General features: G+C 35.2%; 1 protein-coding gene and 1 non-coding gene across 4 annotated transcripts in view; one reads left to right on the forward strand and one right to left on the reverse strand.

The window, feature by feature from the left end:
• CCSER1 (coiled-coil serine rich protein 1) overlaps positions 1 to 27,208 on the forward strand; it is a 1,510,224-nt gene that overhangs the window by 118,730 nt on the left and 1,364,286 nt on the right. The gene's annotated exons all lie outside the window — the stretch shown is intronic.
• LOC136407374 (small nucleolar RNA SNORA41) lies at positions 8,875 to 9,007 on the reverse strand. Its single transcript, XR_010751916.1, has one exon. It is a non-coding gene; the product is annotated as a small nucleolar RNA SNORA41 (small nucleolar RNA).

The following is a 27,208-nucleotide window of genomic DNA, read 5'->3' on the forward strand; positions in this document are numbered from 1 at the left end:
AACATTAGAGATAGTTTTAAATCATTTTCTACTTTGTTTATTAACCTTTTAGATGAATATTTTAATGCTTTTTAAAATCTAGGCATTATTCTGAATGATAGAGTACATAGAGAGCAAGACAGATAAAGTCACTGCCCACTTGGAGCTCATATGCCTGTCTGGAGAGGCAGACAGCAGGCAAGGAAAGAAATAGATTAGTGAGACTGTTTGAGAGGTGAATGAATAAAATGAATTAGGAAGTGGGGGCTAGAGGGAGATGTGATTTAACAGTGATGAGGTAGGAGGACATAATTTGATATAAAGAGGGATTGAGAAGACTCTTTGAGGAGGTGAAATGTGAAGTAAGACCTGGATAACAAGAATGAGCCAGCTATGCACAAATGCAGGAACAAGAAAGGCAAGAGTAAATATAAGGCCTTTGGTATGGTCAATAAAGAGAAAAAAATGGTCAGTGTGGCTGAACCAGAGCAAGTAGGGAGGATAACCTGCTATAAAGAATGAAGAAGTGGGGCTTCATCAAATATATATATATATGGTGACAGTGCACTTTTGACCGGTCACAGGAAAGCAACAAAAGATGCTAGAAATGTGAAACCTGCACCAAATAAAAGGAAAACCCTCCCAGTTTCTGTAGGATGATGTGGCAGCATGTGTGCGTGCGCAGATAATGACGTAACACCGTATATACAGCAGAGCAGCCCATAGCCATGCCAGTCAAGATGTGGACGGTACAGAGGAAAGTTCATTGTGTTCTGTGGCTTGCTAAATTTGAATCTGTGACCAAAGTGCAACGTGAATATCGGCACATTCATAACGAAGAGCCACCACATAGGAATAACACTACTCTGTGGGATAAGCAGTTCAAGGAAACCGGCAGTTTGGTGGAGAAGCCCCATTCTGGTAGGCAATCAGTCAGTGACAAGTCTGTAGAGGCTATGCGGGATAGCTACCTTAGGAGCCCTAAAAAATCTCTGCGTGAGCCCACATCAAACTGCACTGAATTGGTATGAAACTGGGAGAGTTTTCCTTTTATTTGGTACAGATTTCATATTTCTATCGTCTTTTGTTGCTTTCCTGTGACCGGTCAAAAGTGCACCATGACTTTATGGACACACTGTATATATTTTATTAGGATTTAAATTTAAATATATTGGTAAGTCTTTCAAAGATCTTAAGTGAAGGTATGATAGAAATATTTTTAGTGTGCAGAAGAGATTGTGCAGTGACAGTGATGGAAGCAGGGAGTCCAGTTGTAGACTTTTGGGTTGACTTGGCAAGTAATATTGGTTACTAAAGGTTTGGTCATAGCTTGGAAGATAGTTTCATAGGAAGAAATAAGATGTATTCTTACTGTAAGTGAATTTTTTTTTATTTTTTTCTGACAGACAGAGACAGAGAGAGGGACAGATAGGGACAGACAAACAAGAAGGGAGAGAGATGAAAAGCATCAATTCTTTGTTGCAGCACCTTAGTTGTTCATTGATTGCTTTCCCATACGTGCTTTGACCAGGGGCTACAGCATACCGAGTGACCCCTTTCTAAGGCCAGCTACCTTGGGCTCAAGCTGGTGAGCCTTGCTCAAACCAGATGAGCCCGTGCTCAAGCTGCGACCTCTGGGTTTTGAACCTGGTCCTCCACGTCACAGTCTGATGCTCTCTATTCACTGTGCCGATACCTGGTCAGGCTGTAAGTGATTTCTTTCAAATTTACTAAAATGTAGCCTTTTAAGGAAACACTTAACATTAGATAATTGGTTCTGGGGCAGATGATTGTTTCTGGCAAAAAAACCCCCAAAACTTTAGATAAATACATATGAAATGGGGGTGCAAAATTCATAGTAAATACTTTGGAGGAAAAAGAAAAGTTTAGAATTTTGTCAGAAAGAAGAAAAAAGAAATAAAATATAAATTTATTTTAGATGATAATTGCAATGATGGCTTCAACACAGGGAATGGAAAATTATGATCAAGTGTTGATGGGGGGGGGCGATTTTGCAGTCATAAAGATCTAATAGAAGGATGTTGCAGCTTCAACTCTCATGTAACTTTTAGAGCAGCGACATAATGAGAATCTTTAGAAGAATATTTAAGGGTTTCATCAATTTCTTCTAAGAACACAATCTGTGGATTCAAAGAATTTTTTTTCTTGCACAAATTCAATTCTGCAGCTATTCTTTTTAATTTTCTCTCCTTTCATAAGTCTCTATCTTATGATTCTGATTCATCAATGGCTTTGTATGTGTTTTGAGCAGTTTTCTACCTCCCGTTCATGAATTAGTGAAATCCTGAAATTTTTGTATGCTTTTCAATTTCACTTTGTGTTTATTTCATTTGCATTGAAATTTTTTGGTTATTTACAATGAAAGCATAACTTCCAAAAATACTGACATGATTTCTGGGGAGTCACTCTATTATTAACTGATAGATCAGAAATTTTATTGACTATGAACTTTAGAAAAGGTTAGTTTTTTACAGAATATTTTTATGTTAGGATTATTTTTGTTACTCTATACACCCATGCAACACCAGGTAACAGTATTAGAACAAGAACATTCTTAAATTGTAATTCTTTTTTACAGTGTGTTCGTAAAGTCATGGTGCAATTTTGACCGGTCATAGGAAAGCAACAAAAGATGATAGAAATGTGAAATCTGCACCAAAGAAAAGGAAAACCCAGTTTCTGTAGGATGATGATGTAACACCATGTATACAGTGGAGCAGCCCACGGCCATGCCAGTCGAGATGTGGATGGTACAGAGGAAAGTTCAGTGTGTTCTGTGGCTCGCTAAATTCGAATCTGTGACCAAAGTGCAACGTGAATATTGGCACGTTTATAATGAAGCGCCACCACATAGGAATAACATTACTTGGTGGGATAAGCAGTTGAAGAAAACCGGCAGTTTGGTGGAGAAACTCCATTCTGGTAGGCCATCAGTCAGTGACGAATCTATAGAGGCTATACGGGATAGCTACCTAAGGAGCCCTAAAAAATCTGTGCATGCGTGTCCTTGACAATTAAGCAAGACTATAGTTCATAAGGTGTTAAAGAAATGTCTCTGTTTTATGGGGTACAAATTGCAGCAATAAATGGAACCCACATTGAACTGCACTGAATGGGTATGAAACTGGGAGAGTTTTCCTTTTATTTGGTGTAGATTTCACATTTCTATCATCTTTTGTTGCTTTCCCGTGACCAGTCAAAAGTGCATCATGACTTTACAGACACTTTATTTACTCTAACACTTTTTTTTTTTTTTTTTGTATTTTTCTGAAGCTGGAAACGGGGAGAGACGGTCAGACTCCCACATGCACCCGACTGGGATCCACCCGGCACGCCCACCAGGGGGCGACGCTCTGCCCACCAGGGGGCGATGCTCTGCCCCTCCGGGGCATCGCTCTGTCATGACCAGAGCCAGTCTAGCGCCTGGGGCAGAGTCCAAGGAGCCATCCCCAGCGCCCGGGCCATCTTTGCTCCAATGGAGCCTCGGCTGTGGGAGGGGAAGAGAGAGACAGAGAGGAAGGAGAGGGGGAGGGGTGGAAAAGCAGATGGGCGCTTCTCCTGTGTGCCCTGGCCGGGAATAGAACCCGGGACCCCTGCACACCAGGCCGACGCTCTACCACTGAGCCAACCAGCCAGGGCCTCTAACACTTTTTATAGAGCATTTTGTATGTTTCTGAGCTTTCTTTTCCTCTTTTGATGTTAGTTAACAAGTCCACTACTTTAGTCAGTGTATGCATAATATTACACTCAAGAATGTTAAGGTTATCTTAGCCTTAGCAGGTGGTGGCACAGTGCAGTGGATAAAGCGTCAGCCTGGGACACGGAGGACCCAGGTTGGAAACCCTGAGGTCACCAGCTTGAGCATGGGCTCATCGGCTTGAGCATGGAATTGTGTGAGATCATAGTCATGACCCCGTGGTTGCTGGCTTAAGCCCAAATGTTGCTGGCATGAAGCCCAAGGTCGCTGGCTTGAGCAAGGTGTCACTCACTGTGCTGTATGCTCCCCCCCCCCCCATCAAGACACATATGAGAAAGCAATCAATGAACAACTAAGGTGCCGCAATGAAGAATTGATTCTTTTCATCTCTCTCCCATCCTGTCTGTCTGTCTCTATCTATCCCTCTCTCTCTCTCTGTCTCCATCAAAAAATAAAATAAAAATTTTTTTAATAAATTTTTATTAATGTTAATGGGATGACATTAATAAATCAGGGTACATATATTCAAAGAAAACATGTCTAGGTTATCTTGTCATTAAATTATGTTGCATACCCCTCGCCCAGAGTCAGATTGTCCTCCGTCACCCTCTATCTAGTTTTCTCTGTGCCCCTCCCCCTCCCCCTAACTCTCTCCCTCCTTCCCTCCTGCGTCCTCCCTCCCCCCACCCCTGGTAACCACCACACTCTTGTCCATGTCTCTTAGTCTCGTTTTTATGTTCCACCAATGTATGGAATCATGTAGTTCTTGTTTTTTTCTGATTTACTTATTTCACTCCATATAATGTTATCAAGATCCCACCATTTTGCTGTAAATGATCTGGTGTCATCATTTCTTATGGCTGAGTAGTATTCCATAGTGTATATGTGCCACATCTTCTTTATCCAGTCTTCTATTGAAGGGCTTTTTGGTTGTTTCCATGTCTTGGCCACTGTGAACAGTGCTGCAATGAACATGGGGCTACATGTGTCTTTACGTATCAATGTTTCTGAGGTTTTGGGGTATATACCCAGTAGAGGGATTGCTGGGTCATAAGGTAGTTCTATTTTCAGTTTTTTGAGGAACCACCATACTTTCATAAGATTATTTTAATCGTTATTAATTGAAGATTTTTAATTTTTTCATTCTCTAAGTTGGTCTATTAACTCTAGTTATTCCTTCAAAAATAATACATTTTAAATTATATTTTTCTAGTAAATATAACTCATTTTAGGATATCTCTGTTTATCCACTTTATTTTAAAGAAAGGATATATGTATTTTTTATTTTCATAACAGACATACAGGTAATATTTAGTAAAGAATATTCTGGAATTTCACTCAGCTTGCATATTATAATCCTTACCTTTGTGAACAGGTAAATGTTTATAGGATTTATGTTGAGATGCAAAGTATATGAACTACTTGTAATATCTTATTTGACCATTTTCTAGTTGTTAAAGTACTTATATAAAACTAGCATAGGCCCTGGCCAGTTGGCCCAGTGGTAGAGCATCGGACTGTTGTGCAGGAGTCCTGAGTTCGATTCCCGGCCAGGGCATACAGGAGAAGTGCCCACCTCCTTCTCCATCCTTCCCCCTCTCCTTCCTCTCTGTCTCTCTCTTCCCCTCCCGCAGCCAAGGCTCCATTGGAGCAAGGTTGGCCCAGGCGCTGAGGATGGCTCTATGGCCTCTGCCTCAGGTGCTAGAACGACTCTGGTTGCAACAGAGCGACGCCCCAGATAGGCAGAGCATCACCCCCTGGTGGGCATGCTGGGTGGATCCTGGTCAGGCGCATGCGGGAGTCTGTCTGACTGCCTCCCCGTTTCCAACTTCAGAAAAATACAAACAAACAAACAAACAAACAAAATCAAACAAAAAAACAAAAACCTAGCATAACTGGTATATAATAATTTCAACAAAATAATTATAATACCTGCCTATTTTTCTAGGACAGTATGATATAATTTCATTTTTCAAATTTTATTCTTTGAATTGATTTCAAGATGGATATTTATATTTAATATATTTATTTAAGAAGGGTTGTTTTAACATTTACAATAACTTATTTATTTGTTTGTTTGTGTGTGTGTGTGTATGCTTATCCAGTTAGATGACAATCATGACTAATCAGGTATTTAAAAGCTAACCTAATGAATTGGTGGTGAATGTTTAATGTAAATGTAAAATTGGAGTTGGTTAATAATAATTTTATTCTTGAATAAGATACAGAAATTTAAATGAGTTTATTAGGTGATAGCATCAGATCATTTTAAATACATCTTTACTCATATTGCTGTATTTTAAAGAATGCCAGTGAAAGAAACTATCAGAAATTAAAATAAAATATTTTATATTCTGTAATGAGGTGCTATCTTCAGGGTTAGTTCAAAATCAAATATATCTTTCTGGGTATAGTGAGCAGAGGATATTTTATGCTTAATGCTGAATCCAGCTGTTTTATTCTGTGATATATTAATTACATGATCTTAAGGATAAGAATCTTTTTTTACAGTACTTCCATAAGAGAAAAATTTGGTCATGATTGTATTTTATTTTCTTGACTGAAGAGATGCATAGAAGAAAATGCACTGTCATCTGGTAGTCACATGCTGATGCTTCTGATTAAATACTTCTCTTATAACCTTATAATATTTTTAGCCTTTCGAATTCAGGTCTAGATCTGCTGTAGCCCTCACATATTTTGCAGCAACATACTTAAGGTCATTGGTTGTTCAGGAGTCCATGATATGAGGAACCTGTGACTTTAATATTCTCCTTTAAATTATTTCACGTATGACTTTAGCTAAATATTGAAAACTGCAATCATCTGATAAAACACAGCTCTAATAGAATAATTAGTGCAATAATTAAACAGATAAGGACTCAGATTGTTCATCTCAAATATCCATTATAAAACTATTAGAACAGATTTTTAAAACATTCTAAAATAAATTCTCCTTTCTTCCTGTCTCCCTCCGCTCTTTCCTTGATAATTGTCATTTGAGAACTTAATGTTAGTAATTATCATTATAGAATAAAACTGATTGTCATGTGGCTTAGAAAGTGCTAGAAATTATTTCTTCTACATTGTTTGTATATCATTGTTGATTTCAATTTTCTCATCTATGTATTCCAGAAGAGATTTTTGAAATTGGGTTTCTGAATCATATCAAATATTTTTCTTTAGAGATTTTATTTTATAGTAATGACTTTTTTAGACTATCTAACAATAACCAATTTGGGTTGTTAAGACAATGCAGCAACATCATATTACATTATCTCCTGAATATGCATAACTTTGACTCTCTATTGAAAAACACATTCAGAAGTTAAGTTCAAAACATGAGGGGAATTCTCCTTAATTACACAATCCAACCTAGAAGGAATAGTGATTTCTTCTTGTGCACTCCAGAACAACAAAAGTAATACTCCACGGACAAGAAAAACCCAAAAGGAAGAAAGGAAGAGAGCCATTTGTACATTTTGTCATTCTTTAAGGTTGCTGGGTCTTATCAACTGTGCTGTGATGAGAGCAGAGAAGATGTCCCTTAGTAAGATAGCCCTCCCTTCATTTTTAAAAGTAATATAAATGAAAATAATCTGTGAATAGATATTACCCAAATATTTTTGATACATTGAGTCCAATGAATCCAAGTCTTCAACATTATTTTGCTTCCAAACTCTGCTGTCCCTACCTTCCACTGCATCTGACTTTGAATTAGTTTGTCTCAGCAAACATAGCTTGATAGGGTGCCTGTGCCCTATCTTTTGGTAGAGTGCAAAATTTGAGCCAGTGAAGCGAAATCTTAATAGCAAGCAGCATGGCTGTTCTTTGCTTATTACATTTAAAATCTAAATTGGAAATTGAATGTCTGCATTACTTCCAGCCGGTGTGGCATAATAGATGTTTCTTAACTTTAGAGAAAAAAAATACACCACTTGTGTCTACTACCTCCAACAAGAATTCTGTTATGGAAGCTTCATTTTTGTGAGTTCCCACTCGTCTCTCTCCAACGCCCTATGGGAGAGCTTTATTCAACCTTCAAAAAGAACATGGAGGGCACATGAGACTAATCTTAACAGTTTGGTAAATTCATGTCATCAGTTATAGAAGTCATGGTGGCAAAAAAAAAATAATAGAAAGAAAGCTACCAGTTACTGTAGAGTACAGTACTGGACTTAAAACTGTAGTTAATTAGAGATACATTGAGCAATTGCTTCCATACTGTGATATATTTTTGTATTACTTTGCTACTGTGTTAGCTTTAACAGTTGTCATTACATCAGTTTCCTTTTGAGGAAACTAAGACATGACAAAGTAAATGTGGAGAAAGGGAGGGATGATGAGGCAGAACACACAGAGGGTTTTTTGGGCAATGAAAATACATTGAATGATGCCCTAATGATGGATACATGTTACTAAAAATTTGTCCAAACCCATACAATTCACAGAGAGCATTGAAAGTTTGGGGGAAAATGTGATCTGCCACCAGTAGTCTTTATAACATCTTAAACCTGATTCAATATCTTTATTAATTCTATAGCATTCTAGCTCACAACTGAGTCCATCCCAACATTTTTACTGATCGTCCTTGATGTGTGTGTGTGTGTGTGTGTGTGTGTGTGTGTGTCTTTAATCTTTGATTATCTAGTAGAAAATGTCTTGAAAAGTTTTTGGGGTTTTTTTTTTTTTTTTACAGAAACAGAGAGAGTCAGAGAGAGGGATAGACAGACAGGAACAGAGAGATGAGAAGCATCAATCATTCGTTTTTTGTTGCGCATTGCGATGCCTTAGTTGTTCATTGATTGCTTTCTCATATGTGCCTTGACTGCGAGCCTTCAGCAGACTGAGTAACCCCTTGTTCGAGCCAGCGACCTTGGGTCCAAGCTGGTGTTTGCTCAAACCAGCTCAAGCTGACGACCTCAGGGTCTCGAACCTGGGTCCTAGGCATCCGAGTCCGACGCTCTATCCACTGCGCCTGGTTAGGCGAAAAGTGTTTTCTAATTTAGATTGCACTTGAAGAATTCTCTTTCATGAATTCAGAACTGAGGAAAAGGAGAAGGAAGGAAGATTAACAGAGATTTTTTTTAAAAAGGGAGGTGATAGGATGTAGGTCAAGGAAGTGAAAATTTGATGTTTTTAGTTGATGGCTGGCAAATCGGTGTTTTTTTTTTTCCTTGTGTTTGTCACATATATGCCCACTTTCCATTTTGCTAAGAAAGAGGTCTTTAACCACGTAACAATTTCTTTCCCACAGAGGAATGCCACAACTGCCACCATCAGAACAGCTGCAGACCAGTAGCTGTGGAACAAATCAGATGTTTTATAACTTTAATGACCATAGGGTTTTTCCATAAGAGTAGGTTTATATCTGGGAAAGTTCAAGTTATGGCAGAAAATGCTAAGCACATAGGTTGCCAACTTTCCCTCCATTGCCCATGTCACATATTATATTCTATTTCAGGCATTTTTTTAAACTGCTGAGATTGAATGGACCTCACAAGTGTACTCTGTGCTTCACTCAAAGTAAGCCCACTAATTAACTTCAGTTAGGCTTCAGATGAAACCCGCTTACCATTTTGGTGTCATGTAATCTAGTCATTACTGGACTGTATAAAACTTAGGTGAATATAATGATATATCGATGCTTGTATTATGCTGGATGCTTATATTCTGAAATCCTCTGGACTAAAAATAGATTATATGTAAATAGTGTTTGTGAGTGTGGTGTGAATTGGAGCCAGATATAGTAAAAAGAGCGTGGATCATAATGCCAATCTACAGAATAAAATATGGAAGCTAAACCTAAGGGTTTGTAATAGTCATCATATTCTAGAAAAAGTAGCCACTTGGCAGTGATACAGAGTCAAAAACATAAAATTAGCTGGGAAAATTTGGCAGCCCCAAGATGAGGGTGCCAAAGATGAGAATGGAATAGAAACTGAATGAAAGATCTAGCAACTACCTATGGAATCACTATGATGAAGAAAAATCTTGTGTTAGACTCTTTTTCTGTTCCTTGTTGTACTGTTTATGTGTGTGTGTATGCACGCATGTGTGTGTACACAGACACATATATACGAAAAAATATATATTTCATTACGTGCAAGTATCTGAAACATATCAGGACACACCACTTAGGGGAAATGGTTTCTTATTCAACTAATACTCAGATAGCCATAACTACCTACCTGTTGTTCCCAGTGGTTAGTGTAATTCATTGGCTGTAATAGTATAAAATGCTTTAGGAACTCACTCTGTAGATGTGACTAGCTCTTTGAAGTAACTGTGTCTTATATTAATGTGTGCTGTGAATGAAAATTTTATAATGTTTTTAAATGTAAGTATGTGGTTTATGAATGCTAGTCAGATATTAAGAGCTTAGTTTGAAATTAATCTTTGACATTTTCTCTGTGAAGACAATTCAAGCAAAGAATTGAAATTTTTCATACTATATAAAAATGAGAAGAGTTAAGAGACTTTGTTCCAAGTAAATTTGTTCCAAGTAAACTGGTATCAGAGGTAGGGACAAATATACTTTGGAAGCCCATATTAATAAAATATGAAGTAAAGAGGAATTTGCTAAACATCAAGAAAAAAATTCTAAGGATTTGGTATGAGGAGGATTACAAACTCACCAATCTTATTATTTTTCATGTTTGATTTAAAGAACCTGAGGACTGAAGGAGTTGATCTGCTATCCTAAATCTGGTGGACAAATTTTTTTTTTGTTTTTTTTTTGTTTTTTTTTGTTTTTTTTTAGAGAGGAGAGGGAGAGAGAGAAAGGAAAGACAGACAGAGAGAAAGGGGGGAGGAGCTGGAAGCATCAACTCCCATACGTGCCTTGACCAGGCAGGCCCAGGGTTTCGAACCGGTGACCTCAGCATTTCCAGGTCGATGCTTTATCCCCTGCACCACCACAGGTCAGGCTGGTGGACAAATTTTGATGATGAATCTTCTGGCCTCCATAAAATATTTTCATGGACAAATAAAGAGGTCTTTCTTTCTTTCTTTTTTTTGAGTTGCAATATCTAATTCAGCCCACCATGAAGCAATGCCATATAGCTTTGCCTAGGAGGAAGGAAAGAGGATGGGAGGACTTGGATGTTTCTTATGTGGTTGCTGGACTCCCAATCAATGGGCCTCTGTTTTAAGAATTGAGGTCTATGGACTCACACAGATAATCAAGACAGTAGAAATCTAGAGGTTCTAAATCAGATATAACCTAGGCCCTCATTTACATGTAGGTATAAATTTCCCAACTATCCACCTCCTCCTTCACTGAGAATTACCAGAATGTCTCCTTGCCAAGTTAGAAATTTAGAATAAGAAAGCTAGGCTCTCTTGACACCTGAGAATGTCTTTAACCCATTAGTCTGAATATTTTATCACACTGGTTGAAGAACCATTGGAAGACTTCCAGTACAGTCGAGCTAAAGCTCTAGAGTTAGGTTTCAGCACAGATGATTATCTCAGTTCCATTCCTGTTGCTTTGCAAATCACACACTCACATTACACAGCCCAGTGTTTGTTCATGTATAAAGTTATTTGACATTAAGGCCAAAAACATTTGCTATTTACATATATCTGTACTATTTTTCAACTTGAGAACTATTTTAAACACAGTGGTCTCATTATGTTTACTAAACAAATTTAGCTATGTGATAGTACACATATTCAGAATTTCCTGCATATTTTAAATATATTTTGACTATTGCAGATTTGGGTTGTATAATGCCCCTTGCTCTGCCCTACCAGGTAATGTATTTTGACTATTGCAGATTTGGGTTGTATAATGCCCCTTGCTCTGCCCTACCAGGTAATGTATTTTGTTTATATTTTAATGAGAAAATATAGAAAAACACTATATTCATGCCTAGGAAAGCAGTTCATAGGAATGAGTCACTGACATTCTCAAATCTGTCTTTATCTCTGTTAGCTTTTCTCATTTAATGATGTAGAGAATTCTGAAAACTATGAATAGTAACCAATCCATTCAAAATATTCATATAGATAGATAAATGCAAACCATTTTAGAGTTATGATCCTGAACATTTAAACTGGAACATAAGCAGAATTGTGTAACTGGGATAGAATTAGTTTCCTCATTGAAAAAACTCCGACTTGAGTCACCATGGGGATACCCATGATTGACTTGCATATCTGGCTGCATTTTGCTTTTACACATTTTGATGGGATAAAAATACTATATTTTCTAAACCAGATTTTGAAGGCATTAAGAATGACTGAGCAAAGCATTTTGTTATCAACAGTGCTGTGCTCAGATGCCAATGTATTAAACACACATTTATGTCTGCAGTTTTGGAGAACTAAATACCATATGGTATCTTAGTTTTATATTTCAAGAATCAGCTGAATTGCGGCTGCATACCAATTAGATTGGAATAAATATGTTTGAGTGTTTCCTAGTTGTTGATAATTTGTTATAAAGCATTTATTTGAGTTTCAATAAAAACATTTCTAACTATACTTAGTTTGTTAAATGGATTGCTATTTTATATTAGTATACATCATATGTCATATTATTTCTTTCGTTGCCTAATAAGAACACTATTTTGGATATGGTTATTAGTATAAAAATGATATAAAAAGTAAGCAATCCCTCTATGAACTAGGTTAAATTATTTATATATATTATATATAATTCATGTAAGCATAGATTTATATTTTTTGTTATTAGCTAATTTCTATAATGCAATCTAGAATATGATTGAACTTTTAACTTGTTGGCATTGGTGTTTTTAAGCATTTTGAATGGTTAAGTAAATATAAGTACAAGTATAGAACTGAAACTTGAGATTTATAAACTTTTAAATAATTGATGTTTCAGATGCTCATCTCAATTTACCCAAATTACTGTATCATCAGAACTCTGTAACAAATCCCACATTATTATCTAATCCACCAAAGTCATGTACTGTGTCCTTATTAGACTACTTCAGAGGCAACACTCTTTATGAGTGCTTAGACATAACTATTTAAAGGAGTTACATAATTTAGTGAGGAGATGTTATGGGTCATACAGTCAGATTAAGGTCTGTTATTCTATTCAATCCACTCTTAGATCCTATTGATGCTGATAAGAGTTATCTACCCCTGAAAATAAAAAGGATAGATAAGTGCTAAGTGATCAAAGTTACATCATGGCATTTGAAATAAGGCAGTAAAATGATTGTCATACAGAATTACTGTAGATTGGTTTTATCCTGTCTTGAAAATAAATGGTTTTGCTTTACCTGGATTTTTATTTCCCATTTATTTCTTCCCTGCAATCTGCCTTCTGTAACAGTGGGTGACCATGATCTAGTGATAACGTATTATTCTATTGACATTATATTTTAAGTAAATATTTTAGAGAAGACTCTGTCTCATAGAAACTCTAATATTTCACAGTATTTTGTGATTTAAAAGTATCCCATTTTTGTGTGACTTTAAATTCAGATTCCATAGTATCAGTGCTGTGGATTATGTTACATTTTAAATGATTATGTTCCATTATAAATTCAATTAAATAGGGAATACTTAGAGAATATTACTAAGTATTCTCTATTTAATTGAATTTATAACTTTTAGGTTAAATCTATTTGATTTTTGATTTCCCCTTTTCTTATTTTTAGCAATTTCCTTGTTTAGAAAAGAAAATGAAGCAGGACTTATGATTTTATTAAACTTGATAATTAAATTTCAATGACTTCAAAGAATGATTAGCTTGGTTTATTAAACATAATTATAGAATTCTCTGATTGTATCATATGCATTCCTTGACAGATGCTTTCTTTCTTTCTTTTCTTTTCAATTGAGAGGAAGGGAGATAGTAAGACAGACTTCTGCATGCACTCAGACTGGGATACCCCCCCTCCCCTGGCAATCCACATCTAAGTCTGATGCTCAAATCAAGCTATTCTCAGCACCCAGTCTGATGCTTGGACCAATCTAGCCACTGGCTGTGAGAGGAGAAGGGAAAGAAAGGGGAGAGAAGCAGATGGTCATTTCTCATGTGTGCCCTGCCCAAGGATCAAACCCGGGACTTCTGCAGGCCTGGCCAACGCTCTATCCACTGAGACAACCATTCAGGGCTACAGATGATTTCTTCATAATTTTTTCCCCCAGTGATGAAAGTTAACATAACATAAAGAGAAGTAATTAGTTTATAATTAAAAAACACTGTTTCTAAGGCAGGGTGAATTTGGAAGCTTTAATTAATTTAAGTTCACTGAGCCTTCATTATATTTCTTCAATTTTGGACAGGGGTATTTTGTCTCAGAAAAAAATGAACTCTCATAACATTCAAAGATATTTGTACACTAGTCCCAAATCTGCTCTTTATTTCATTCTGATTTCACCCCTTTATATCACTAACCTAGTACAGTGCACAATACCCAAATCTTATATGCTCATAGAAAGTGTTTTGTTGGCTGATTGGTTTCTTTATCTAGTGCTTACCAAAGTGTGGTTGGTATAGAACAGCAGCATCAGCAACAACTGGGGTCTTGTTAAAAATGCTAAACCTACTTTGTCAGACCAACTATTTCAAAAACTAGAGAATGAGATCTGCTTGACCGGGTGGTGGTGCAGTGGATAGTGTTGGACTGGGAAGCAGAGAGCAGAGGACCCAGATTTGAGACCCTGAGGTTGCCAGCTTGAGCGCGGACGCACCAACTTGAGCCCAAGTTCGCTGGCTTGAGCAAGGGGTTACTTGGTCTGCTGTAGCCCCCCTGGTCAAGGCACATATAAGAAAGCAATCAATGAACAACTAAGGGTCCACAACAAAGAATTGGTGCTTCTCATCTGACTCCCTTTCTGTTGGTCTGTCCCTACCTGTCCCTCTCTCTGTCTCTGTCATGAAAAAAAACCCCAAAAACTGAGAATGAGATCCAATACTGTGAGTGTTAACAAGCCCACTGAGTGATTCTCATGAATGCTAAAATTTGAGACTAACACTTAAAAAATATAAATGATTTAATGAGTTAAACATAAAAATGAACTTACAAACATTTGAAGAAAAAATAGGTAAATGTTCATCTTCTCTTAGAAAAGATAAAACTTCTCAAAGCATAAAGTAATGAAAAATAATAAAAAATGTGAATGTTTCATATTACAAAAATGAAATCTTCAAAATATAAAAATACAAAAATGAAATAGGGAGATATTTATAATAAACATGATAAAGACCTATATCCTTATATGTAAAGAGAAATAACAAATAAGAGAAGAAAATGTCTACAGAAAAATAGAAAAAGAACATTGAAAAACAGTTTTCTTATTTGTATGGTTCTTACTATATTTTTGAAACAATTCTATTTTACTTTTAAAGTAAAAAAATATGAGATTTTACATCTAGAGCCTTAGTTTGCTTATTTTATCACCAAGTAAAAAAGGAAATAATTTTATAAATAAAATACACACTAATTAATTATAAGCAGCAGCTAAATTTTGCAAGGCTTATATTGGGCAAGGGGGAAAAATAAATTACTGGAACCAAGAGAAAACGTGCATTCATCTTAAAATGAAATAAAAAATAATGATCTCTGGTGAGTCAGAAATCATGTTTCTTGTTTTGTTCTGCAGTTAACTAGCAAATGAATTCTTCACATTCTTCTTTGATTAGTTTAGATCAGTGGCGTTCCACCCCCAGCATGCTGCAGTGATCAGGGTCATATATATAAGTGTCTAGGTAAGGCATAGATTGCTTGGTGAGACACCCACGATTTCTGATGGAGCATTTTGGAAGGTGTGGTCCAACAATTTTCATTTTTAATGATTTCCTAGGTGATACTGATGCTGCTGAACTGGGAACTATACAATAGGGCCTGGAATAATGTTGTTTTGTTATAATGATGAGAAAAAAAATTAGATTCCCAGGCCAGGATTGCTGTCTGTGTGGAGTTTGCATATTCTCCCCAAATTTACATGAGTTTTCTCCAGAGATTTTGGTTTCCCCCACATCGCAAAAATGCATACCTGAGGTGAGTTGGTGTGTCTGACTGGCAGTGTGCATGTGGGTGTGCGTGAGGGTGTGGGTGTGCCGTTAGAAGGATGGTACCTGACTGTCCTGAGCTGCGGGAGAAGCTTCAGCCACTCCCAACTCTACACTGGAATAAGCAGGTTGAAAAATCATCATTTTACTTTTTTAATTAATTTAAAAATTTTTTGTATAGCTCACATGTTTCAGTGTTTAGTATTAGAAGTGTTTTGAGTCTTCATTTAAAAGTTTGGTGATGTCATATGGCATAGGAACTTATAAATTAGCCTATGGTCAAATTGATTGTGTTATACATTGTTTTGCTTAACGTCACAGTTTCCAAGAACCTTTCCAAGACATTAAGTGAGGACTTCCTGTACTTTTATAATCACTGGCATCCTGGCTCTGATAACATCATGACTTAGGTCAGTACTTTATAGCTCTTGCATTCCATGTCTAATGACAAGTAGATGAGGGAGAGGGAAGAAGGAAGAGCTCCCTCAGTGTACTGCCTGAAACAGATAGACTTTTCAACGGATATGTAATGAGTAAATGAATGCCTCAACTCCTTAAAAACTCAAAAATAGCGTGAAAAATCTTTTATTCCAAATGATCATGCCTTAGTTTTCTCCTTTATTAAGAGTTTTCTCCAGTCTGCGTAATTTTTTCTTCTCAGAACTATAATTGCATTTATACTTAATACCACAGTATCATTCACATTTGGCCTCTGTTTACTTTTATGTTAGATTAATTAGGTTATATAATTTTGAAGGCCAGAGAACCAGACTACATTTATTTTGCATTTTCCCTTTATGCCTAGTACAGATTCTAATCCCCCTTTGTAGGAAATTTGAATAAAGTATGCTGAATCATTTACTTGTAAATTGATTTACACTCTTTGTACATGTCCTATCTTAGTGTCAGTGTTTTTCACCCTGTTGTCTGCTTTCTTAACTTTATTTCTCAAATTAAAGTACTGCAGAGAGGTGCTCTTACATTGTCTATAAGACTTCAAGTGAATTAATCATTGCAGAATGGCAGAGAGACACCGTGAGGACAAATAACTGTAGTATGCTAAGACACTTTTGCCTCTGGTGGCTGCAGCTATAGTGTGTTACTGTGGTGATTTACTAAATGGGATCCTAGTGGCCTGGAAGAGTTTGTAGGCTTCAGAACAGCTTCATTTATTACCAAGAAAGGATTTACACACAGAACTTTGGTCCAGCTACACTGATCATAGAAGAAATGTAGCCAATGGGCTGAAATCCAAAACATCACTTAGGGTTCTATCATTAATAAAGATTCCTAAAACTGGGCCAGCCAAAAACAGAGGCATTTAATGCTTTCAAATTATTACTGTATTTAGGAATAAAATGGATTAGTTACTTTTATAATGGTATAAAATTGCTATGTTTTTTAGCAGAAATAATTGAAACTACCTACACGTTTCACCTTATGTAATTTATGGTAACTCTCTTTAAGAAATACCATCCAATTGTTAAAACTTTTTTCAAAAGTTGATACTATATAAGAAATCGCTAAATATATATATATATATACAGTATATAGGCATTTTATCTCAAAGATGTAAAATTTATTGAAAAGAAAAGGTACTCCTCACTGATTATTTACTGTATTAGCAGACTCATGAGATTTAAGTACCACGGAATTATAAAAAACTAGGATGCAGTTCCCATATGCACGTCTCAGTTAACATAGTACCATGAAAAGCAGAGACTCCTACATATAAGTACCATTGATAGGATTGGATACTTTTCATTTTTTATCTTTTCCTGTTATTTTCCAAATTTTCTAACTCTGAGATCAAAAATAAACTTATTTTTAAAGGCTATGTTACAGGAAAACTTTGCTTTTAATATGAAAAAACACTTAATACTTAGGAGTCAATATTTAATCACAATTTAAAACTTTGGGTGTCTGTTTTTCATTTATCAAGTCCGTATTGCCTTTACTGTTAAGATGGTCATTTTAAGTAGCACTTCTTCACCCAGTTAAAACAAATAAGAAGCAAATAACGGTATTAATAAAAAAAGTCAAAACCTTCAGCATTTTCTCTGATTCTTCTCTTTTTCTCACTCCTCACATCCCATCCATCAGCAGTTATTGTTGGTACTGCCCAGAAAGTCTGACTATCAAAGCTAGACTAATCCCATCTTTTCTTTTAACTGTTGGAGACTTTCTTAACCGGCCAGCTACTACTGCAGTTCCTTCTCTACAAAGAAGATATCTCTTTTAACTTAGCTTACTGATAACATTTTTTTTTTCTTTTAGCAATTGGAATAAGCATGTTACAGTGGCCTATGAGGCCCCACAGGATCTGTCCCTCTACATCCTACCTTATCTGCCTCATCTTGTACACTTACTTCCTTAACTCACACTCACCTGCATAGACGAAATGTAGTCCTGCCACAAGGAGTTTGCACTTGATGTTGCCCTGTTGGAAATGCTCTTCCCATGGATCTTCATTCATTTACAAATATGCACACCTCCACACTTCCCCTTCCTTTTTTATCTCATTCTTTCTTATATGTCATATATCAGTGTTGGAGATGATCATGTTTATTTCACTTCTTATTTAACATTCTGTCTCCCTCACTGAAACAGATACTCCACTAAAAGGAGACCAAGTATCTCTTACTCTCTTTTGAATCCTCTGTGCCCAGAAGAGAATATGGTTCCTGTGTTGGAATTATGTGAGTGAGAGAATCCACTGAGCACTGCGTGTATGCTAGATTCAGATTGTAGTGTAATAACCCAGGGTCTTGAGGACTCCTCCAACCTATATAAGCACGTATACCTTTAAGAGAATTAATTTCTTAACTCTTAATTTCCAGTTGTGATTGTCTTTTCTTTTTTAATATTTTATTTATTTATTTATTTATTTATTTATTTATTTATTTATTTATTTATTTCAGGGACGGAGAGAGAGTCAGAGAGAGGGAAAGACAGGGACAGACAGGAATGGAGAGAGATGAGAAGCATCAATCTTCAGTTTTTTGTTGCAACACCTTAGTTGTTCATTGATTGCTTTCTCATATGTGCCTTGACAGTAGGCCTTTAGCAGACCGAGTAACCTCTTGCTCGAGCCAGCGACCTTGGGTCCAAGCTGGTGAGCTTTTCGCTCAAGCCAGAGTAGCCCGTGCTCAAGCTGGCAACCTCGTGGTCTCAAACCTGGGTCCTCCGCATCCCAGTCCAATGCTCTGTCTATTGCGCCACTGCCTCGTCAGGTACCAGTTGTGATTTTCCATTCGATTTTCTTACTTGAGAAGCTTTTGAGAATTGTCAGTTCATCTTCTTTATCTCGCGTTTCAGTCTCCCACTAAAAAAAAAAAAAAAGACCTCATCTTTTCTAGGATGCATTGATTATCCAGTCTATAAAAATCTCCATGGTATACATCATAGACTTAATTTCTCAGGGAGTCCTTGAGTACTTCCTAAAGAAATATTGGAGGAGATGGTGCCTTATTTCATAGAAGCAATATTTTGAGTTGTTCCTCTTTCCTTCCTTCACTTCCTTCCTTCTTTTTCTTTTTTTTTTTTTTAAATTTTTTATTTTATTTTATTTATTCATTTCAGAGAGGAGAGAGAGAGGGAGAGAGAGAGAGAGAGAGAGAGAGAGAGGGAGAAGAGAGAGACAGGGGGGAGGAGCTGGAAGCATCAACTCCCATATGTGCCTTGACCAGGCAAGCCTAGGGTTTCGAACCGGCGACCTCAGCATTTCCAGGTCGACGCTTTATCCACTGCACCACCACAGGTCAGGCCGTTCCCTCTTTTTCTATTAGATTCCAGAAATGGCTAAGTGAGAATGTTGACTTGGACTATTAACAGGTTTATTTGATAGTTTAAATCTTTTCTTGTTCTGAAGATTTTTCATTGTCTGTTTGGTTTGACTGTGAGAATTGCTTTTTAAAATTAAAACAACATACATTTACTTATCTTTTTCTTAGATAAGCTAAATATGACTCTAGACAGTATTAATGAAAATATTTAAAGCACATATAGAATATAAAACATGCCACAAAAATATATGTTTTTCTGTTTTTAAACAAGTGGAAGAATTGTTAGTGGTTAGCTTTTTTTTAATAAACTACTTTTTGGTACATTTTTTTTCTTTTTTTTTTTTTTTTTTTTTTTTTTTTTTGTATTTTTCCAAAGCTGGAAACGGGGAGAGACAGTCAGACAGACTCCCGCATGCTCCCGACCGGGATCCACCCGGCACGCCCACCAGGGGCGACGCTCTGCCCACCAAGGGGCGATGCTCTGCCCCTCCGGGGCGTCGCTCTGCCGCAACCAGAGCCACTCTAGCGCCTGGGGCAGAGGCCAAGGAGCCATCCCCAGCGCCCGGGCCATCTTTGCTCCAATGGAGCCTTGGCTGCAGGAGGGGAAGAGAGAGACAGAGAGGGAGGAGGGGGTGGGGGTGGAGAAGCAAATGGGCGCTTCTCCTATGTGCCCTGGCCGGGAACCGAACCCAGGTCCCCAGCACGCCAGGCCAACACTATACCACTGAGCCAACCAGCCAGGGCCACATGTTGTGTTTGTTTTTTTTAATTAATTAATTAATTTATTTATTTTTAGAGAGGACAGAGAGAGGGAGAGAGAGAGACAGAGAGAGAGAGATGGGGGGAGGAGCTGGAAGCATCAACTCCCATATGTGCCTTGACCAGGCAAGCCCAGAGTTTCGAACCGGTGATCTCAGCATTTCCAGGTCGACGTTTTATCCACTGCGCCACCACAGGTCAGGCCTAGTGGTTAGCTTTTTAAGTGTGATAGGGTTACATAGATTTTCAGTTATTTTAGTAAAACACATTTGATTTATTGTTTTAGGTAATGTGAACAAAAGAAAATTTTCTAAGGTGTCAGCACAAAATAAACTTGAATAGAAAACTAAAAAGAGAGTTTTTCATTCATTCAGAATGTTAAGGTTATTGCCTCCATCTTTCCTCCTCTCTAGGCTACCAGTGCAGTTCTTTACCTTAAGGATATGTGGAGGGATACTATCCCTCTCTATCCAAATATACACAGGCTTTACCTGTAGCTCACATAGATGCAAAGCCTTATTAAGAAAAAATATGGACAGGGTGCTACTTCAATTATTTTTCTCATTTGAGGCATTAAATTCTTGACCGATTTCTTTTTCAGATTCTGAAAATGTAAAAATCAGAAACACTTTACTTAATTTTGTGATAATAAAATTAGATAACATTTATTGTGTGCTTACTCTGTGTTGGGTACAGGTCTAAGCACTTTACACACATTAGTTCATTTAATCTTCAGAATAGTTAGCTCAATTATGGTAGGTGCTATTTATTTCTCCATTTCACACATAGTGAAACTGAGGCTAAGAAAGAGAATAGTAGTTAATCCAGACTTAATGAGTGTAGAATTCTTAAGTCATACCCAGAAAATGGGGATAAAAAAATCTAACCCATAGATTATACAGGACAAAACCAGAATGACAATATTGAATTGTTCTGAAGAAAACAAAAAAATTAAGACAATCATAACCCTCATTCTGTAATTATTTTATTATATTATTAAAGTATTTATATAGCATATACTGTTTAGTATAAAATGTATAAATGGTATTCCATTACCATTATGTAGTTTCTCCACAAAAAAAGCTAGCTCAGCAACCTGAAGGCTCTTCTATGTAGTTTCTGGTAACCGTCTTTTCTGTTGCATAATATGCTTTCTTTTACCTTCTTTGTTCTTTGAACATTGTATTATGAGTCACAAAATGTTCTTAGGTCCCACTTATGTCCTGTTTAATACTCAGACTTGGACATGCAACTGTTAGGTTAGTTAAGTCTGTAGGATGACACAACCATTTCTGTCCTTCTCTCCCTGCTCACTCCTTGCTGTTAAACTCAACATTCTGCACGTTTGTTTTTTTTTTGCTAGTAGGTGCATACTGTGTTCTAAAGAATTAATATTCTCTGTGTCCTAATATGGTTGAAGAGTCATTTAAAACTCTTCCTGATTCCCTGGCAATAGATTGGAATACTATTGGAATACTAATTTGGAATACTAAATCACTCCCAATTACATATTTTTAGGGTGGCAGTAACATTAAGAATATTATTATTTAATATTGTGTAATGTTATAATCACTATTATCTATTTTGTGCACTCAGGCAGAGTGATATAATTTCAAAATTTGCTTGTAGCATCAGAAATACTTGGACTCAAATTTCAGCTCTCATCTCGGATCCCAAATTTGTTTATTTACCATTTAGGAATAATATGATGATGATAGGAAATGTGGTGTTATAGGAGAGGTGTACAGGTACCCTGGACCACCCGAAAGACAAACAAGTGGGTCCCAGAGTAAATAAAGCCTGAAATATTACTGGAGGCAAAAATGACAAAACTGAAGCTGTCCTACTTTGGGGACATCATGAGAAGGCAGGGTTCTTTGCAAAAGACAATAGTTCTGGGGAAAATAGAAGTCAGCAGGAAAAGAGGAAGACCAAATATGGGATAGACTGACTCCATAAAAAAAGCTATAAGCATGAGTCTATAGGAGCTGAGCAGAACTGTTGAGGACAGGACATTGTGGAATGGACATAACTCAGTCAAAGGGTCATCAGGGGTGGGAGCTGACTCAATGGCAAGTAATAATCAGAAGAACATTTACAATTATCTAACAAAGCTGTTAAGAACATTAAGATGGTATAATTTTTGTATTCATTAAATATGAGCTCATCCTTTTTAGTGAATTTGTAATTAAGTTTAAAAAAAAGCAAAAAAAAGGGAAACAAGAGAAAATATTATATTAATGTAGCTCCTTGAAAAATAAATTGTGTATTAAATTCTACAAAAATGGGAACAATATTCAATTATACAGATATATCAGCTGTGTACAGATCAAGAGTGTTTTGCTTTTCTGAAGTTAGAAGTTTCTGGCAGTGACAGTCTCTGCTTTTATTTGATTGGATTAGAGTTAATTCCATTTCAGGAACACTGAGTTTTATGAATGCCACTTTTCCTGTGAGATACCTAACCAATCTGGGTTTGATTTTTTCATTCTCAAAAAGAAGCCATCTTTCAAGGGGAATACTTTGAATATTATATGGTCATCTAACCACTAAGCTGTACACTTGAACCAATAAATAATAATAATAATAAATAATAATAGTAATAATAAAGTCTATCAAATGTAAAATTCTATGCAATTGTTGTTTATCAAGGCAGAACTCCTTAAATGTTCCAAGATGCAAAATCTCCCCCTAGTGGCAGCTCAAGTCAGGCACATTATCAAGTACGGCTAAAAAACACTATGGCCATTTGACATACACGCAGGTCCTTCTCTCAAGATTTCATTCTTCATAATTATTCTAACAAATTGACAGTATATGACTCATTATAAACTAAATAAAAGGCAGCCATTCCTTAGAGTGGTCTTTGGTGCAGAACCATAACCTCATAAGAAGACAAACTTAGTAAATTTAGTAACAAAGTTTAAGGTGTTTTTTTTTAAGAACTGAATTTATTATATTTTCTTTATTGTAATGTATGTTAATTCCTCTTAAAAATAAATGAAATTTTAACTCAAAGAATAATATAAGTAATAAAATATACTTTAATAAAATTTACTTTTAATTATATTTTATGTATATAGAGTAAATCTATTAGTCATTGGGTTAATATTGGGCTTTCTACCAATTTAAAATTTATCTCAATATAATTTGAAATAATTTTAATTTGCTACTGTATTACATCAGAGATTTTTATTTTCAAACTATGTTAAATATCAGCCATGCCTTCCTTTTTAGATTCTAAAAACTAAACCTATATTCTATTTTATTAATTATAAACTACAATTTTAAATAGTAAGAGAAAAGTAAAAATATTTATATAATTTGGTCATTTATTGATTATATAAACAAACACAATATAAGGGGAAGACAAAAGTTTCACATTTCTAATTTTATCATGTAACAATAAACTGCTTTTGTTCTCTTTTTGTAAGACACACTACATCTGTGTTTGTGGTAATAGCATATAGAACATTATTTTTACCTTTCTACCTATGGAACGATTCTGAATCTAATCTAGTTTGTTATTAATTTTGAGCTGGGAAACAATCATATTCAAAATGACATTTTATTATCAGATATGTGTATGTGTGTTAGAGAGTGTGTTTTCTAAATTTCACAGATTGTATGAAAGAAAATATCTTAATAAATTAGAGGAACTCAGAAGTCATCTATTCAGTTGATCAAATTTTATGAGTGAGGAAACAGAGGACAAAAGAATTTGTATCCACAGATATATTATGAAACAATATCATTGACAAATTTGATCATTATCTGTTGAGTTTAAAGACAACACTTAAAAATAACAAATTTAAGATTCTGTTTTTAAAATGACTCTGACAGAACTTGCACATGACTGAATGGAAATTAGTATATTCTTTAACATGCTTCCATTAGCATTACAATAGATACAACTACGATAGTATTTATAACAGAATAGAAGCAAGATGAGAATGATGTTTGGATGTACTCATTTCTTTTATACCTCTCAAGCCACTAATGCTGACTTTCCATTATATTAATCTAAATTTATATTTATGTTGATCCAGTTTATAATTGAACTGGTGCATAAATTAACAGTGTTGGACTTCATATTAGTTCCTATGCTGATTTGTATTATCAGATGTTTGTATTACTGATGATATAAATATAGACACAGACATACATGTAATTATAAATATTGAGCATAGCCACCTTTCAACTTAATCTCCTAATACGTATTTTAATTTGTATTTAAATTTTTTTCTCCTATTTTTGTATCATTTTATATTGGCATATTAATGGTATTTTTATTTTCTTATTTATAATTGTATGTGACCATGAGCTTCCTATGAAATATGACCAATAAATTCTTAAACTAAAGTGCTATATATTTACAATATATAGTAAGAACAAGATATGCTACTATATTTATACATCTTTTGCACTAATATATTTCTTACAAAGCAGTGCCTATGTTCTATTGTTCCAAAAACAATAAGAAGAAACTATTGGAAAATAAATAATAAATTTGAATTAATATATATGAATCTGAATTACTTTAAAAATATAAACCCTATATATATTTATGACTTATATACTAAAAAATATTTATATATTCTAACTATTGTTTAAAACATTGTTAAAATGCATTAGTAACCTTTTCTTTTTTAAAACATTTTTCTTTTTTATTGGATTTATTACGATAGAACTGGTTAACAAAATCTTACAGGTTTCAGATACACAATTCTACAGTGTACTGTGTGTTCGCCAACCCAAGACAAGTCTCCTTCCATCACCATGTATCTCCCCTATACCTCCTCCACCTTCCTCCGCCTTCCCCCACCTCGTCCCCAGTCACCACACTGTTGTCCAAGTCCATGAATTGTTTCTCCTTTTTTTTCTGTATTGCTTAATTCCTCCCGTCAGACACCTTTCCCCTGGACAGCTGTCAGCCTGATCTCTATCCATGAGTTCTGCCTCTATTTTGCTTATTAGTTCAAAAGTTTTCATTTAATTCTTAAAGGCAAGTTATTTTTCTAAGACACTAATTGTTTTAATAAACCAGACATTGAAATTTCAAGTGTATTTGGAGACTTTCACTTTTTATTTACATAAAGAACTTTGTGATTTTTTAAATAATTTACTACCTAATAAATCGTAAATTGGGTTAGAAAGTTAAAAGAAAAAAACAATTGACTCGATTGTTAAAGAGGAGGAGCTCCTGCACCCTCTGCTGACAGGTAGACGCCACTGCAGGTTATTTGTTATCAAGTGGTCCTTTATTTTTAGTGAAGAAAATAAAATGTAAGGCAAATCCAGCTATTTTAATATTTAGTACACAAACTATTATAAATGTTTAAAAGAAGCATGCATTTTTGATCAAGAAAATATAAAACTGACCTTTCTGGTTAGTTTACTAGCCTTGAAAAGAGTGGCATCAATTTATTATTAATGACAAAAAGTCATAGAGCTAACATGCTTCCGAATCATCACATGACTCAAATTTCTTAGCCACCTGTATAAAGTTATCTATGGAAGTTTAATGTTTGTACTATGGAAATACCAAAATATCTAAAAGTTTATGAAAAATCTGAAATGAATCACTTGACTTTATCACTGACAATATGTAGAAATGAATTATCATGTAGTAAAGAAATAATGAAAGATTTTTTAAGAAGGAGAAAATATCTTTTAATAGTGAAACTAAATAGCATCCAGCTATTAGGAAAGTAAATCTCGATTCATAAACAGATGCAGTTTTGACTGACAGTTACATAAAATATGAATTTTCGTGTTAAAAATGTCAGTTTGTGAAATATGCCAAATCTTTATATTATTGTAAGGATTCTTGACACTTTAATAAGTTTTATTTATTTAAGTATATCACATTAAACTATAAAACATTTAAAGAAATTATTGAAACACTCAGTATGAATATTTGTATTTGTCAGAGTTTTTAAAATATAATTAGAAATAACATTTTCCCCAGGTACTTATTCTCTTTTTTTTTTCTAGAGTCAGCAACTATTTTAATTTTTTGTATATACTTCAAATTACTTTTAACACATTTACATGCCTATATCCTTCAACATTATGTAACTTTTTGATAATGCATGTATTTTTATACTACCATAATTTAACATTTTAAAAGTCTTAATTATGAAAATGTTTCATGAATTTACTCTCATTTTTAAAACTTCGTATTACATATATCATTAATATCCCCATTGATGACTAAGGCCCTCTTCAAGGACAACTTTGAAATATATCATTTCATATATTGTATTATATTTTTCTATGCATTTAAACATTGCTTGTCCATATTCTTTACTCATTTATTTTTCCTTTTGGATTTTTTTATGGATTTATAAAAATTATTTATATACTCCAGATATTAATCCTGTTTTATATGTTTCAAATTTTTTCCCCCCATTCCTTAGTGAAGTCTACAAATGGTTGACTGGCATGAGGTTACAAGGACCAGCCTCTCTCTCAAGATCTCAGTTAGTGCTCCAGATCCCACGGGATCAGTCTGCAGCTGGTCTCTTTTTGGGACCATATCTTTAGTTAGCCATTCCCCATGTCCTGCCACACCTTCTTTCCTTACTTCTCCTGAGAGTAATTTTGTAATAAATTGCTTGAAGAAGAATTCTTTGCTCAGGCTCTGCTTCTAGAAAACCGAACCTAAGAAACTGAGAGGATTTTTTTTTCCCAAAATGATATTTATAAAAACCTAATCAAAATTTCCATTGTAAGATGTGAGTATTAAACATAATACAATTATTTATCAATTAAAAATATATACTTTTAAATGTGTGCTATCCTGCTTAAAGTGGTATATTTGTTATATTGACATTGGTGGTGTTCAACAAATGTATCAGAATCACCTTTTGGGAATCATGTTCAGGGTCTGAGGCAGTTTGGATTTTTCATAATATTTTTACTTATTTCTCTTTAAACTCTGGATTATTTTGTTAAAAATTAAAT

The sequence above is a fragment of the Saccopteryx leptura genome, chromosome 5 (genome assembly GCF_036850995.1).
Source record: "Saccopteryx leptura isolate mSacLep1 chromosome 5, mSacLep1_pri_phased_curated, whole genome shotgun sequence".
NCBI classification, from domain to species: domain Eukaryota; kingdom Metazoa; phylum Chordata; class Mammalia; order Chiroptera; family Emballonuridae; genus Saccopteryx; species Saccopteryx leptura.